The sequence below is a fragment of the Chanodichthys erythropterus genome, chromosome 16 (genome assembly GCF_024489055.1).
Source record: "Chanodichthys erythropterus isolate Z2021 chromosome 16, ASM2448905v1, whole genome shotgun sequence".
Classification (NCBI taxonomy): domain Eukaryota; kingdom Metazoa; phylum Chordata; class Actinopteri; order Cypriniformes; family Xenocyprididae; genus Chanodichthys; species Chanodichthys erythropterus.
The window spans coordinates 8,558,260-8,574,807 of NC_090236.1; positions in this window are offsets into that span (position 1 = coordinate 8,558,260).

Genomic DNA, 16,548 nt, shown 5'->3' on the forward strand with positions numbered 1-16,548 from the left:
TATGGGGATCGTAAACCAGGGCTACTCGCTCCAGTTTGCACGACGGCCCCCTCGCTTCGCCGGGGTGCTTCAAACATCGGTCAATCCGGACGACACTCATGTCCTCCGGGCCGAAGTTATGTCATTGCTGGAAAAGGGAGCTGTGGAAATAGTTCCCCCATCAGAGAGCGAGACAGGCTTTTACAGCCGCTACTTTCTGGTCCCCAAAAAGGATGGCGGTCTCAGACCCATCTTAGACCTCAGACTTTTGAATCACTCCCTCATGAGACGGAAGTTCAAAATGCTGACGCTGAAGCAGATCCTCGCGCACATCTGCCCCGAGGACTGGTTCTGCTCGCTGGACCTGAAGGATGCGTATTTTCACATCCAGATAGCCCCCCGTCACAGACGATTCTTGAGATTCGCATACGAGGGGGTGGCATACCAATATACGGTCCTGCCCTTCGGGCTGTCTCTGGCTCCTCGCACTTTCACCAAGTGCATGGACGCGGCTCTTTCCCCTCTGAGGCAGATGGGAATCCGGGTCCTGAATTATCTCGACGACTGGCTCATCTTAGCCCGTTCGCGAGACGAGCTGGAACACCACAGATCCGTGCTCCTCAGCCATCTACAATGTCTGGGTCTCAGGGTCAACTTAGCCAAGAGCTCGCTATGCCCCACTCAACGAATCTTGTTTCTGGGAGCAGTTTTCGACTCGGTCCGTATGACGGCAGTAGTCTCGCCAGAGCGCGCCCTGGCAATTCAGCAGCTCACGGCATCTGTCACGAACAAAGCCTATCTCCCTCTGAGGTTTTTCCAGAGGCTGCTAGGGCTGATGGCTTCCGCCTCCCCGGTGCTGCAGCTCGGCCTTCTTCGGATGCGGCCTCTTCAGTACTGGTTGAAGTTCCGGGTTCCTCCCAGCGCCTGGCGGCACGGCCGCTTATGTCTCAAGGTCAATCAGGCCTGTCTTCTAGCCCTGAAACCTTGGATGGATCCAGTATGGTTCGAGCGCGGAGTCCCCTTACAGGCGGTCTCACGAAGGACGGTGCTCTCAACAGACGCCTCCAACTTGGGCTGGGGTGCTGTGCGCTCGTGGAGCCACGACGAAAGCCGTCTACACATCAACTGTCTAGAGATGCTAGCAGTGATGAAGGCCCTTCAGTTCTTTCAGGCTTACTTGACGGGACGTCATGTCCTAGTTCGGTCAGACAGTATGACTGTGGTGTCATACTTGAACCACCAAGGCGGTCTCTCGTCCAGCCGCTTATGCGCTCTGGCGAAACGTCTTCTGGAATGGGCTCTTCCGAGGCTTCAGTCGCTCAGAGCGACTCATGTTCCTGGCAGGAACAATCTGGGTGCGGACATGTTGTCACGGAGCAACATCCCCTCCGACGAGTGGATGCTCCACCCCCAAGTGGTCCTCAAGATCTGGGAGTTCTTCGGGAAGGCAGAGATAGACCTCTTCGCCTCAGAAGACAACTCTCATTGCCCAATATTTTTCTCGAAGGAAGTAGATGCTCTGGCCCACACATGGCCCAGCACGCTCCTTTACGCTTTCCCTCCGATCGCACTGATCCCCCAGGTCATCAGGCGCATCAGAGAAGACCAGCACAGAGTCCTTCTGGTGGCCCCGCTCTGGAGGAACCAGGTTTGGTCCTCAGAGCTATTCAGGCTCTCCCTGGGAGCCCCGTGGCCGATTCCCCTGAGACGGGACCTCCTCTCTCAGGCAAACAGAACAATCTGGCACCCACAGCCGGAGCTCTGGGCTCTGCACCTCTGGTCCCTCGATGGGAGCCGACTAGCCTCCCCGGGGATGTCCTAAATACCATTTCTCAGGCTAGAGCCCCGTCCACGAGACGCCTCTACGACCAGAAGTGGTCAGTCTTTGTTGATTGGTGTTCGGCACGCAACATAGACCCTGTGGAGAGTGACGTATCTTCCATACTGTCTTTCCTCCAAGAGCGCTTGGGAATGGGGCTCACCCCTTCCACGCTTAAGGTTTACGTAGCGGCCATTGCGGCGTTCCACGCTCCTATTGCTGGCCAATCAGTGGGGAGAAACAGGCTTGTGATCCGTTTTTTGAGGGGTGCTAGGCGATTGAATCCTCCCCGCCCTCTCACTGTTCCCCCTTGGGACCTCTTGTTGGTCCTCAGGGCCTTAAAGGGAGCCCCATTTGAACCAATGGGTTCAGCCGACCTCAGGCCCCTAACGCTAAAAACCGCTCTGCTACTAGCACTAGCATCGGTTAAGCGTGTCAGCGATTTGCAGGCTCTCTCTGTGAACCCTGCATGCCTCGAATTCGGGCCTGGTGACTCTAAGGTCGTTCTGAAACCTAGGCATGGCTACGTTCCTAAGGTGCTCTCAACTCCGTTTAGAGCTCAGGTCATTTCGCTCTCTGCTCTTCCTCCCTCGGCGGACGAACTGGAGCTGGAGCTACTCTGCCCAGTCAGGGCATTGAGGACCTACATAGAGCGATCGCGGTCCTTTAGGCAGTCGGATCAGCTCTTTGTTTGTTTTGGCGGCCGCACCAAAGGGTCTCCGGTCTCGAAACAGCGCATCTCCCGTTGGATAGTGGATGCTATTAACCTGTGCTACTCCTCACTGGGTACTAACTGCCCCATAGGAGTCAGGGCCCACTCCACTAGAGGAATGGCTTCCTCGTGGGCTTGGTCCAACGGAGTTTCCATCCAAGACATCTGTGAGGCGGCCGGTTGGTCTTCGCCGTCCACCTTTGTCAGGTTCTATCATCTCGATGTCCCGACCTTACAAGCTCGGGTTCTCTCGGTGTGATTAGTGGCCTCCGACGAGTTCCGCTTCACTCCATCCCAGGAAGTATCTTCCTTAAGTGTAACCATGGGTTCCGTTAGGCTTTGCCTTCTTGCTTGTCTTCTTGGCCCCCTTTTGGTTGGCCAAATGCAAGCTATATCGTTCCCAGCCGTGGCACGGCGTGGTTGAATTCGTTCTCCATACGCAGTACAAGTGAAGTATCGAAAGGGAACGTACTCGGTTACTAACGTAACCTCGGTTCCCTGAGATACGGAACGAGTACTGCGTCACTTGCCGTGCCACGAGGCTGCGGCTCAGGGTCGTCGCTTCAGTCGATTGACACTGAAGTCCTATGGCGAAACGCCCGCTTATATAGCCCTTAACCCCGCCCATTTCGGCGGGAACATTCGCGCGCTTTGTCGCCATAGGCCGCGTAGCTATTCCGCGCCGCCATTGGTTCAACAACTTGTCTATGAGTGAACCAATGACGGTGCAGTTACACTGCGTTATTGAAAAAGGCTTCAGCAGCGGGGAAAAAGGGAGACCTTTCCCCATACGCAGTACTCGTTCCGTATCTCAGGGAACCGAGGTTACGTTAGTAACCGAGTACGTTGTGTTTACAAAGTACCAGGTTGAAGTATTGTTTTCTCTATAGGAACACAGATTTACTTCTGTTAAAATTTAAACATCAGAATGAGATGTAAAGGTTCAGTCCACATGTTATATTCTCTGAAAGTAAAAGTCTAGTTTAGAACAATGGATCATCCAGTGCTTTTCCCAACACAAACAGGCAAACACAATACCGCATGCTGATTTTTGTGATGACAAGAAAAGTAATTTTCATATTCAAATACTGTAGCTAATTTTCATTGAAGATGTTTTTGTACTTCGTATCACATTTCTAGTTAAAACTTAATGTACCAAAGGTTCATTCAGAAGATGTTTTGACACTGAATCAAAAGCTTTTACTGGCCTACGGTACACTCACCCCCTAAACCTAACTCCCATCTGGATCACGGCACCACATGTAACTGGTGACTGCGCTATTCACAGTTTTGAAAGAGGCAGTGTTTGAAAGCAGGTGTCTATCAGTAGACTTGTCCGCGATAGACGCCTGTTTTCAAATGCTCCCATGTGTATCTCTGTAAGCCCTTGGTGAAAAGCATAATTTATGACTGTTTAAAACATTTTTACAGCGTTGATCATTAAAGAGACAATCACAGACATATCTGATGAGATGTGAAAACAATGACCAATCAGAGGAGATTATGAATCCACTTAACAGCGCTCAAAGCGCCACATTTTTAAAATTTCAGTACCAAAAATGTACCGAAGTCAGTACTTTTGACAACTCTATCAGGCAGCTACATCAGGTATATAAATGAACAATTTTATGTGAATTCTACTTAACGATATATATATTTAACAGTATAAATTTTATACTGGTTACATCTGGACTCTTTGCCTTCCTTCAAATCCACACCAACCACTAACATTAACCTCCTGTTTAGCTGCCAGATCTCACTAAAAATAAGACAGATAGTTTGATAAAACAAACCTAAAATAAGCAACTTGTTGTCAAAATAAATACTATGCCATCTCACATTGCCAACCCCAATTTCAATTCCAAATTAGCTCAGAAATACACATTTAGACATTTGAACTCAAAATTATATAAATAGGATTTTAATTCACAACCGCAAACAAGGAAACAAATATGGAAATACATTAAACATAAATTAACAAAACTATGAACATAACAGACAGTGTGTGTGGCAAATGTAACCTATAAACTGCCCTGTTCTGTGAATTATGTGGGTCCAGTAGAAGTTACAACCACCACAGTCTGATCATACATGTTTCAAATTTTTTTTTAAAACATAGCTACAAAAATGTTAAATGTCAAATTAACATGATTACATATCAAATAATGGGCACACATAAAATGTATTACCTCAAAATTGTCCTGTAAATCCTATATTTTCACACAGAGTCTTCTACTCTAGCTCATTTCTAATTGGTTAAAATGGTTATAATTCACCCAAGTTGCAAAATGACCCACTCTATCCAGTCCTTTTCAGATAAACCCACCCCTAAAAGGCAAACTGGTTGGTCACTTTTCTTTCTGTCTAAGTGGTAAGTGGGCAGTCCTTGTCCAGAACAGCTGAAAACCTCTGCACCTCACATATTTGTTTATTAGATGTTTTGGTAAATATGTTAATACTTTATATTACCCTAAATCTGAAAGTGCACAATTTATATATATATATATATATATATATATATATATATATATATATATATATAAAAACAAATTAAAAGTGAATGACATGCGGTCTGACCCACCTGAACACACCAAATTAGTTCTATAAAAATTTGAATTAAATGATATTTACTTTTAAAACTTCAGAATGAGATGAGGAGGTTGCGTCTGCACCATAATATATTATATTATATTGTAGAATTGAGTAGTTTTGCCCACAAGCTTTTCAAACATTTAAGAACATTTAAGAACATTTTAAACATTGTATCTAGTATTATGTCTTCACGATAGTAAAAATGGAAATAAATCCCTTGGTATCATGGTGTGAAGACAATGATAATATGTGCAGATGATTATCAAATTCATAAAGATGCCTCACCTACTGTGATTGAATCACAACTTCTATCATCATGTTTGGCTCCCTTTTTAAAGGGAACTTCAACTCTGCGCTGATCGCGCTATGGGGAAAGTCACTCGTGACTCGTGTTCAAAATGCCAAGAATCACAACACTCCAATCCTATTGGCCGGCGACAGCCTATCACGCCAAACGGCGCGAACCGCCTGGGGAAGCAGCCAACATCCTTTCGTCTTTTCGGTACTGTTTTTTGTTCGTGCCATTGTTTCACAAACTCCGGTAGGAAATGACTTATTTTTGTCTGCAAACGTTCAGGAGAATGTGTTCATCCATGTCCCCTGGTTTGACACTTGATGTACACGTTTTTCTGTCTGAGAGGAGCGAACGCATAGACGATGCTTGAGGGCGGCATCTATGTGTGTTTGTCTATTATTCAGTGCGAGCATCTCTTCTGTTCGGACGCTTTGTTCTCGTTTGACATTCTTTCCGATGGAGGAGGTGTCTGCATCTGTGTTTGTAGCCCCGTGTGCGCTATGACCGCTCCTCTGGCTGCTGGGTATGTGAGCCGCTGTGTTTTTGGGACGCGCTTTTCGGCAGGCTGCAGCTGCCGTGAGTGCGCGTTAAGAAAGGAGCCGCACGCGGACAGTTCAACGAACGGTTCCTTTCTGTCCATGAATATTGCGGCTCCCATAGACTTTTCATTATCTCCTGATCTCCGCGTTTGAGATAGGGGGCATGGAAAAACCCCTGGTAGTTCAGATTTGGATCTGAGCCAGACAGACGGGAGGAGGAAGAAACGAGAGTAATGGGTGATCGATTGTAAACACTGTTGCGTTTGTGATCGATTCCCCAGCTATTTTAGGGCGATTTATATCTACCCTCTCTCCTCTTCTTATTTCACCTCCCGTAAATATATATGTATATATATTTCTACTTGCTCAGGTGTTTTACAGTTAAGCTGTCGGCTGGCCTTTTTCTAAGGCCGCCTTCTGGCTTGATAGTGAAAGTGCCTTTAGGCTTTGTTCTACGAGCCGCTGGGAGGTAAGCTGGGTCCATATTTTTATGTTTATAAAAAGTGTGGACTTTGTTTCTCCTGTAGCTATAGCTTTCCTGAGCATGTAGTCAGTAAAGTTAGAGGGGGCCTTTTTGGGCAAAATAACTGTAGCATTAGGTTGGCTAGTTTCAAAACATGCAGGCCGCTTTTCGGCTGCTATTTTGTAGCCTCCTATGTTAGAGTAGCTTCTCAGCTAATACTTTAGTTTGGTTTGAGTTGGCTCTCGTGCTTCAGTTATTTGTGTGCAGGACGGCTTATCGGCCGCCTGACACTGTTTGCTTGCAGTGCTTCATTTCTCCTCATATTTGTAGGTTTCTAGATGAAGCCCAAGCTTTGCTTGGCCCAACAGGCCTTAGCTAGCGGTTAGGCTAAAGCTAGGTTAGGTGTTTGTTTGTTTACATTCTCCTGTTATTTACTATCCCCTTGTGGTTGTATAGTTCCTAGTTCTGGCCTCCTCCTGAGGGAGTTGGTGGCCGTTTTTGCCCATATTCCCCTTCATACTTTTGTATGTAGGTGCATTAGTCAGATCAACAGCTAAGGTTTAGGTTGCTTTTAGCCTTCCTGGTGCTGTTTTTCTCAGGTGGCAGGCCCTTATCTCTGAGGAGATAAGTTGCGCGTTACGCTAGGCCTCACTGTTCAGAACCCTTCATGCTTTGTTTTCAGTACAAATGTCAGATTTGTCCTGTGAAAAACATTTATCCTTGTAAGGATGGCATGTGTGTTCAAAGCATTTTTGCTTTGGGGTTCTTAGACTTTAGCCCTACATATTTATGTGAGCTTACTCTAGTGCTGCCACAGGTTAACACCTGTTTTTGTGATAGCAGGCTGTGTCTAGCCTCTGTCTATGAACGTGGTGTTTTGTTGTATTCCCCGGTTAGGGTTTGTGTTTCACTGAGTGCATCACCTGTTGGATTGCACACTCAGGGTGAGTGTAGAGAGTCCTATTCTGGTTAGAATAGTATATTCTCGACTTCCCCTCAGTCGATCATGACCACAGCAGCTGTTTTACACTTGCTGTTAGATTGTTGGCTCTTTATTATAGCCTCTCTTTAATACAGCTTGTTTTGGGCGCTGTTGGTTTACGATCACTAGTTTGCTCACGTTTTTAGCACTGCCTCAGGCTTATGCTCACGTTATTTGAGGTGTTAGGCCTTATAGGCCTTCCTTGGACCGTGATAGCATATTTATATGTACATTGCCTGTTGGAATGTGTAGGCTTAAGCTCAGGTTCTGTAGCTAGTTCCCCACAGTTATCATGTAGGATCTAGAACTGGTCCCCTTTGAGCATTGGCCCTGTTATGACCACAGGCTGGCGCCACATGGTGCTTAAAAGTAGTAGGCCTTACCAGGCCTCCTTTGTAGCCTTTGTGTTAGCCCAGCTGGGTTGGTTATATCTAGATTCTTTCCATGGTTGAGTCATGTCTTATGACACATGCCACCATTGGCCACGCCCCCTCCGTACGAATAAGCCTTAGTTCAGGCTTTTCGTTGAGTTCTGTGGCGTAGTGTGTACTTCTCCTACCTATGGGTCTTTCGAGTACTGGCCTGTTGGCTGGCATTTGTCATAAGTTACCACTGGTTGTTGCCATGTGTTCATGGAGGTTGTAGGCCCTCATCAGGGCCTCCTTTCGGTTTGCATGTTGGCACAGCTTTGTGTGGGTTTTTTGTATGTCTCTTCACCATGGGTGAATCGTGATTGCACTAGCTGACGCCGTGTGTTTCATGAGTCAAAGGCTTTCACAGGCCTCCTTTGCTATCACGCTGGAGTTTGGCTTTGTCCTAGAACACTGCCACGAGCTGATGCCATGTGTCTGCTGAGGTTGTAGGCCAATGGGGCCTTCTTTAGTGCATGATGGTGTACGCTGTACTCCTCTTGCTTAACACTCTGAGGTCTGAGGTATCGCAGACGATACCACTGCGGTTTTTTTCTTACCAGTGTGAAAGAGACTCAAAATACTCCATTAATGTTACACATACAGTTAAGAGTTATACACCATTTTAATCTGTGGAATATCTTCTTTTATTTGTGTACACTCAAGAGTAAAAACAAAATGTTGTGCTTTTTGTAAAATAAAGAAAACTAACATGACGCATGATCTCTCGTCTCCCTCTGAAGGAAGTCCGATCTGATAATTCTCAGAAAATGAATTGTAACTAAGTGAATACTAATCACAAAAAAATTAGACTTGTCTAAAAAAACGTTGAAATATCAGTTTTTAAATCATGTAAGTCAAATCGAAAACAAACATTCTGTGTTTATGTAATCTGTATGAAAAAAGAGCCATGTCAGATATCCATGATTCAGCTCATTATTCGCTAATGCGGCCACGCCCACGGAGTCAGCGCTATTCAGACGCAAATTCTGAGTCAATACATGCATTCATCGTCTCACTCGTGTATTTATTGTCTTGAAAAGTGTTTTGAATAACCATAGTTAGCGATCTCTGTCCTCTGTTAGTTCGGTTAGTTCCTGGATTGCTTATTCTTCTTTAGTGCTCAGGCATTTTTTCTGTATCTTTGGATCACAGAGGGTTTTTTCACAGCCTACCTGACTGAAAGGCCTCATTAATATACAAGTAATTTCAGGTCATTATTATGTGATTCTTTTGTCTTCTCAGGTGAGAATCACACATTATACATGAGGATTCACGCCTCCACGCATACTGTGTTTCTTGACCAAAGATGTTTTAGAAAATTTAAATATCTCTATTTTTTTATATGAACAAGCAGGCAGCATAATGTTTGCCTCATTTTGAAGCAAAAACTCTAGTCTACAACCTCAAATACCCAGAAGTCTTGTGAACAAAGATTTAATATATATTTTTTGGCTTTATTTCAGTGACTTAAGGTTTTTGTTTTTTCAATAATCACGCATAAATGTTATTCCTTCAAAAACACAAACATGTACATGCATGTTCCTCACATATTATTGTAGCCTAGTTTGTGCTGAATACAGTGTAATGACACTTTTTCCATTAATATGTTTATGAACAACTGAAAAAAGCACAAATGTCAGGGCATGTCAAAACTTCTCCAGGGTCCCAAAAATCCTCAGACCCCTGAGGGTTAAAGAGTATTGTGCCCATAGAAGAGTCAAGTTTTAAATAATTTTTAAAAAATTTTGAAACTTTTTTTCTATTTTTGAGCGAGATGCTAATGGTCTAATCAGATTCAATGAACTATGCTAAGCTATGCTAAAAGTGGTACCGCCAGACCCGGAGATTGGCTAAATGGATTTGAAAACGGTAAAACTCAACTGTTTAACTCTAGGGGTGCTGGAAAATGAGCCTATTTTCAAAAAAGTGGAGTGTTCCTTTAAAGTAGATTTACTGAGTTCACCCCAAAATGAAATTTCATTAAATACTCACACTCATGTATTTTGAAAGCCGTAAGACCTTCATTCATCTTCAGAAAAGAAATTAAGATATTTTTGATGAAATCCAAGAGGTTTCTGAGCCACACATGGGTCAACATCTTTACACCTTTCAAGGCCAGAAAGGTGACAAAGACATTGTTAAAGACCACATGACTACAGTGGTTCAACCTTAATGTTATGAAGCATTAAGAATACTTTTTGTGCGCAAAAACAAAACAAAAATAAAGTTATTTGTTTTTTCCACACAAAAAGTATTCTCGATGCTAATAGCATCATGAAAATTGTGTGTAAATGGTAGTGAAGAGATTTGCTTGTATCATGTAAACTTCTTACTGAGATTAAGTCCTTACTCTTGTTTTTGGAAATAATCACATTAGTGCACAAACATAGCCACAACATATGTATACTATATGAGCTTCAGACAAATGTAAACATGAAAATGAAATATCTTACATGCTGAATGATTCCTCATTGCTGTGTGCAAATGATTGCTTCTTTACACTTTCTAAGACCATCGTTTACCAATGCCTAATAATGAGAAACTGTCTGAAGTTGTGTTCTTGACAAACATAAATTTTTTTTCTAACTACCTCAGATTAGCTGACCATTGACATACTTTACTTTCAGTCTAGTGAAACAAGAATCACTCTTTCCTGGAAAGAGAACAAAGTTAGCGGTTGTGGGCATTTTAAGTCTTTTAAGCTGCTAATGGTATGCATCTACAAGGATGTGAAAATACCATAAAAGAGAGTTTATGTTCCATCTGAAATTACTGAATAGTTCCATTTGAACATTGGGTGGGGACATCACCTCTGCTACTCAAGCCTGGCAACATATTGCTTGGTTTATATTGCACTAGCCATGTTAAACCAGTGGAAATGACATCTGTCCCACTTTGTTTGTAAAACTGTGCACAGTTAGTCATGTGGCTTTCTAAAAGCTGACATCAAAATGATATTACTATGAAAATTCTACAACAATTTATGCATTATTGTAAAAAGTGACAGTGCTGATGTGTCAACGTGTTTGAAGCTACTTAAGAGATATTAGTTTAAGAGCATGAAAAGGGCTGGAGGAGAAAAGAAAGACCGGTTACAAAACAAAACTAGAAGCAAATGAGTTCCTCATCACACTTTGACATACATTTCCTCTTCTGAGTCTGATGATAAAAGTGTGAGCGTGAAGCTACTTGATGGGTTAAAATGGGGTTAACGCATCTACTTTTCACCTTCGTTGTGATGTGTCTTCTGAACTCCAACACAGGTACCAAGACCCTGTATACTACTCAAAGTACATTCTTACTGATTAATATTTAATGATATAACTATATAATATTTTTTTTTAAATGAAGACAGTGTAAGGCAATATTTAGATTCTTAATTCTTATCCAGAAACATTGTTGTCTTTTACTGATTAACAAACAATTTTGATTTCTGTGATTTGGTTCTGAAAATATATCTGAAAGCAAGAAGATTTGATGTATCATGTTTTCATGCCTTTTTATTACCACTAAAACAACTACCTAAAAATCACTTCATGTTTAATGATCATTAAGTTGAACCACAATTCTAGCTTATTTATTTGAGCTTTACACTGTGTGCAGAATTATTAGGCAAGGTGATTTTCTGATCATACATGCATACCTGAATATGAGGCATTTTTCATTTCCAGCCTTCATGAACAATTATATATCACTTATAAATGATTAAATATAATATTAATAGTAGTTATTAAGATTGATGCGGTTTGGAATTGGTCAATTGTGCTTGGAAAAAAAATATGATCAGAAAATCAACTTGCCTAATAATTCTGCACACAGTGTAGTACCATTACTCTGCTATAATGCTTCTGAAAATTGTTCACATAGGAACAGCTTAAATAAAAAACACCCAAATATAAACATGTATTATTCAAACATTACAAAACCCAGTCAAAATTCACAAATTATTCAACAAATATATAGCTTGCATTAAAGGTAAGGCTTAAGGCAGTTTTTATTAACTTGTTTGTTATTATGGGAAAACACCGAAGGTATTTTTTTTCTGCTTAAGTCTAAGTCCATAGAACCGCTTGTGGGAAAGTTGTGAAATTTGGCACACAGATAGAGGAAATGTGCACTCATGTTTATGTTAATAACTTTTAAACCATAAGGGCTAGAAACAAAAATTGAAATGGACCATCTTCAAACATGCTGACAAAAAGTTATGGAATTCAAGTTGATTTGTCAAACTGTTCTCAAATAACACGTGAACGAATTTGACAAAGAGTACGTCAGAAAGAATGTAATGCTTCATCTCCGTGATGCTTTAGCATATTCATACCAAACTGGGGGTGTGTCTCAGTCACCTCCGTAGTTCAGTAGTCAGGGCGCTATCAAGGAGTCTGCCATTTTAAAGGATTAGTCCACTTTTAAATAAAATTTTCCTGATAATTTACTCACCCCCATGTCATCCAAGATGTTCATGTCTGTCTTTCATCTGTTGAAAAGAAATTAAGGTTTTTGAGGAAAACATTCCAGGATTATTCTCCTTATAGTGGACTTCAATGGCCTCCAGATGGTTGAAGGTCAAAATTACTGGTGCTGCGTTCATTCCGTAAGTAGAATAAGGAAGGCGTAGGACATACAGCGTAAGCTTTTTGAAGAATACGGAAAGCGGAAGCACGTGCAAGGCGATCACTTGTGTTTATAATGCATATACAGTTGTATTTTTTCTGAAAATGACCAATCATTTCACTAGATAAGACCCTTATTCCTCGTCTGGTTTCATTTAAAGCCCTTTGAAGCTGCACTGAAACTGTAATTTTGACCTTCAACTGTCTGGAGGCCATTGAAGTCCACTATAAGGAGAAAAATCCTGGAATGTTTTCATCAAAAACCTTAAAGGTCCCGTTTTTCGTGTTTTTTTGAAGCTTTGATTGTGTTTATAGTGTGCAATATAACATGTGTTCATGTTTCACGTGTAAAAAAACAATATTTTTCACATAATTTACTTATCTGTATACGCTGTTTCCACTGTCATAAAAACGGGCTGATGACTTCCTTGTTCTATGAAGTCCCTCCTTCAGAAATACGTAACGAGTTCTGATTGTGCCAGCGGTTCCTGTGTTGTGATTCAACAGCAGCTTAGCGCGAGAGCGCTCCTTGCCCGGAAAGGTCACGCCTCTTACCATAACGTGTGCTGCACATAGTTTTACGTGTGGATTATTGTGGTGACAATCATTCCCGAGAGACTGAACTCTTTAATCTCCACAAGCAGTGACAGAAAATGTACAACGTTAGCACTCACTCAGAAGAGTACCTCATACAGAAAACAGCCTGTAGTAGATTTAAGTTCGTAGTGGGGAAGGAAGTGGTCAGGGACGACGAACAACTGCTGACTGAGTCTTTATTGAATGTCAACAGAAGGACTGTGCAACGCACAACAACGAAAATAAACAATCCACAAAGGGCTTCACTCCAGGTTCGGCATACGCTATCCACAAGGGCTTCTTTCCAAGTTTGGTTTACACCATCCACAAGGGCTTCACTCCACGAACCTCGACTCGACTCAGTCAACAGTTCCCCTCTCTCTCACACGCTCCTGCTTCTCACGGCGTTTTAACCTGTCTCCGCGCCAATCACTGGAATGAGAAACAGGTGTTCGTGATTTGTATCCAACCCACTCACTTACCAAGCGTCTCCCGCTATTCTCTCCGGTTGCAGACCTCGCTGAACCACGCCCCCCTCGCCACACAGCCATATACATAAACATAGTCCATTATGGCCATTATGGGCACTGCAGTCCAACATTAACTATTGCAGTAAGGATACCACAATTATCATTTTCAGGAACCCAGTTAAACATAAATTGTAACCATTGATCTCTAAGTACAGCGTCCCTGGGAAGGCCAAACAAAGGTGTTTGGACTGCGGGATGAAAATAACAGCGTTTCGACGACATGGCGACAAACACACTCTACAAACGCAACTCTTGCTCTTCTCCGTGGGAGCGCAACAAGACCACGCCCCCTTTTTTGTGTATTCCTGTGGGCGGAGGTTAGTCAAAAAACTGTTTTAGTGACGTCATTAAAGAAGGAAGTAGAGGGATGTAGTCCAAATTGGCCGTTCGATGTAGGCGACTTCTGTTAAATAAAATATCTCGCTTGGCATTGAACTTTGAGCTTTAAAATTTTACAGATTTTATTTATACTCTAACAACAACATTACACACTAACTAAAGTTTGAAACATGGGATCACGAAGAACGGGACCTTTAATTTCTTTTCGACTGAAGAAAGAAAGACATGGATGACATGGGGGTGAGTAAATTATCAGGAAAATTTTATTTGAAAGTGGACTAATCCTTTAAGGGATGTCTCAATAGAGTGGTACAGATTACGTCACTTTATAGGCCAATCGGTAGTTAGCATCACACTGGTTACCTTGATTAAAAACCAATAGGATTTTCCCATAGGCTTTTGGATTATCACCAAAAAAAAAAAGCTCTGTGATCAACAAAAGTTTATGATACTTACGCATTTTGTCTATCAAGATAATTATCACAGATGAACACAACTTTTATGAATTTTGAAGCCTAAATGCAGTTGCCAGAAGTAAAACGCTAAAGGTAGGCAATAAACGGACTACACCATGGTCGCTCGACTTCAACGTCACCACTACTAAGCTTCCAACAACTCTTTCAGTTTTTATCTAAAAACATAGGGTAAAATGTGAAATTGTGTTGAGCTTGTGTTCACCATAAATCTTATTTCAGTCATTTAAACAAAATCCCATTCAAAAAAACCATTGACTTTGGGACAATGGAACCGGAAGTGCTAAAATGCTAACTCGCTTTTGTTTTGGCCTACAAAGTGAAGTCATACCTGCACCACTCTATCACAGAATCCTTCCAGTGCACTGAAATGTTTGCTCCCTAAAAAGTCCCACAATGCACCATGAAAACCAGGGAGCATCGATGCTCACTATGTTCCCTTTAAAATACAAACCATTATTTTATTGTATTTCAGCATAAACATACATAGCTAGAGAGGTAATGAACATAATCTAGCTTACATTTATATATTTTTTATGGCCGAAATGTTGCACGAATATGTAACAAGCAAAGTATTTATAATAAATAACATTACAAGTAATATCAGAAAGATATAAGTTCTGCTGTTGTTCATAAATACCAGCAGTGATGTTGTACAATGAAGATGTTGTCATGTGGCTGGAAATAGAGTCATCAGTGTCTCAATGTGTAGTGCGCCAGTGTCCTTTACTGTCCTTATCAGGGCTTGAATTCATGTACACAATATAGGCCTACTGATTCATGAGCTCGGGAGCTGACTGAGACCTTGATTGAGCTGACTGAGTCCATTCTTGGTGTGTGTTATGACATCCATGATCTGAGGTTACCTGCACAGTTTCAGAATATGCTACAACTTCTGAACGGTTTGGCAAAAAAAAAAAAGAAGAAAAAAAAAGAAGCTCTTTAGGTCCCTTTAGATTCGGTGCAGCATGCCGAGTCTTTCATATCGGTCATTTTGGGTGTCGAACATTTTGAATTTTAGTGCAAAATGCTTTATTTTACGAATGCATTGGTGTATCATTATGAAACTCATTAAGTGTCATTGGCACCTTGCCAGAAGGTACTGAAAAAGTATCAAGACAGCGCCACCTGGTGGTCTGAAAAAATGCTGATAGTTTGTGATTAATTTTGACTATTGGATTATTTTGACTTAAAGGGATAGTTTACCCAAAAATGAAAATTTGATGTTTATCTGCTTACCCCCAGCCAATCCAAGATGTAGGTGTCTTTGTTTCTTCAGTAGAACACAAATGATGATTTTTAACTGCAACCGCTGCCGTCTGTCAGTGGTATAATGCAAGTCAGCGGGAACTTGGACTATAAGAGTAAATAAAATACGACAGACAAATCCAAATTAAACCCTGCGGCTCGTGACGACACATTGATGTCCTAAGACACGAAACGATCGGTTTGTGCGAGAAACCGAACAGTATTTATATCATTTTTTTTTACCTCTAATACACCACTATGTCCAACTGCATTCATCACTCGATTCGTTTGGTCTGATCGCGCTCTGACAACGGCAGTGATGTCTCGCTCTCATTGAAGTATATGCGCGAGACATTTCGGTTTCTCGCACAAACCGATCGTTTCGTGTCTTAGGACATCAATGTGTCGTCACGAGCCACAGGGTTTAATTTGGACTTGTCTATGCAAGTTTTATTTACTCTTATTGTAGAAGTTCCCATCCACTAGCATTATTTGACTGACAGACAGCAACAGTTGCAGTTAAAAATCATCATTTGTGTTCTACTGAAGAAACAAATTCACCTACATCTTGGATGCTCTGGGGGTAAGCAGATAAACATCAAATTTTCATTTTTGGGTGAACTATCCCTTTAATTGATTCCTTGGGTCATGCCGAGAATATAGATACCAATTTTGCCATAGTCAGCCTATAACTTCATGTCCACCGTTTTGATTTTCTTTAAAAAACCCTACTTTTTCTAACTCCTTTCAGACTTTCACCAAATTCGAGTCAGATCATCTTCAGACCGTGTAGACAAAAAGTTATGTATTTTGTGTCGACAAACCGGTTTTCATATACCTCATCAATTAATTTGATGGCATAATGCCAAACTACACCTGAGGCTTTTTTTCTGCAAAGCTTTGATATATTGACCCTAAACTTTATGTGTGTCATTGTCACCTCACACTAACCACACCACACCACACCACATCAGT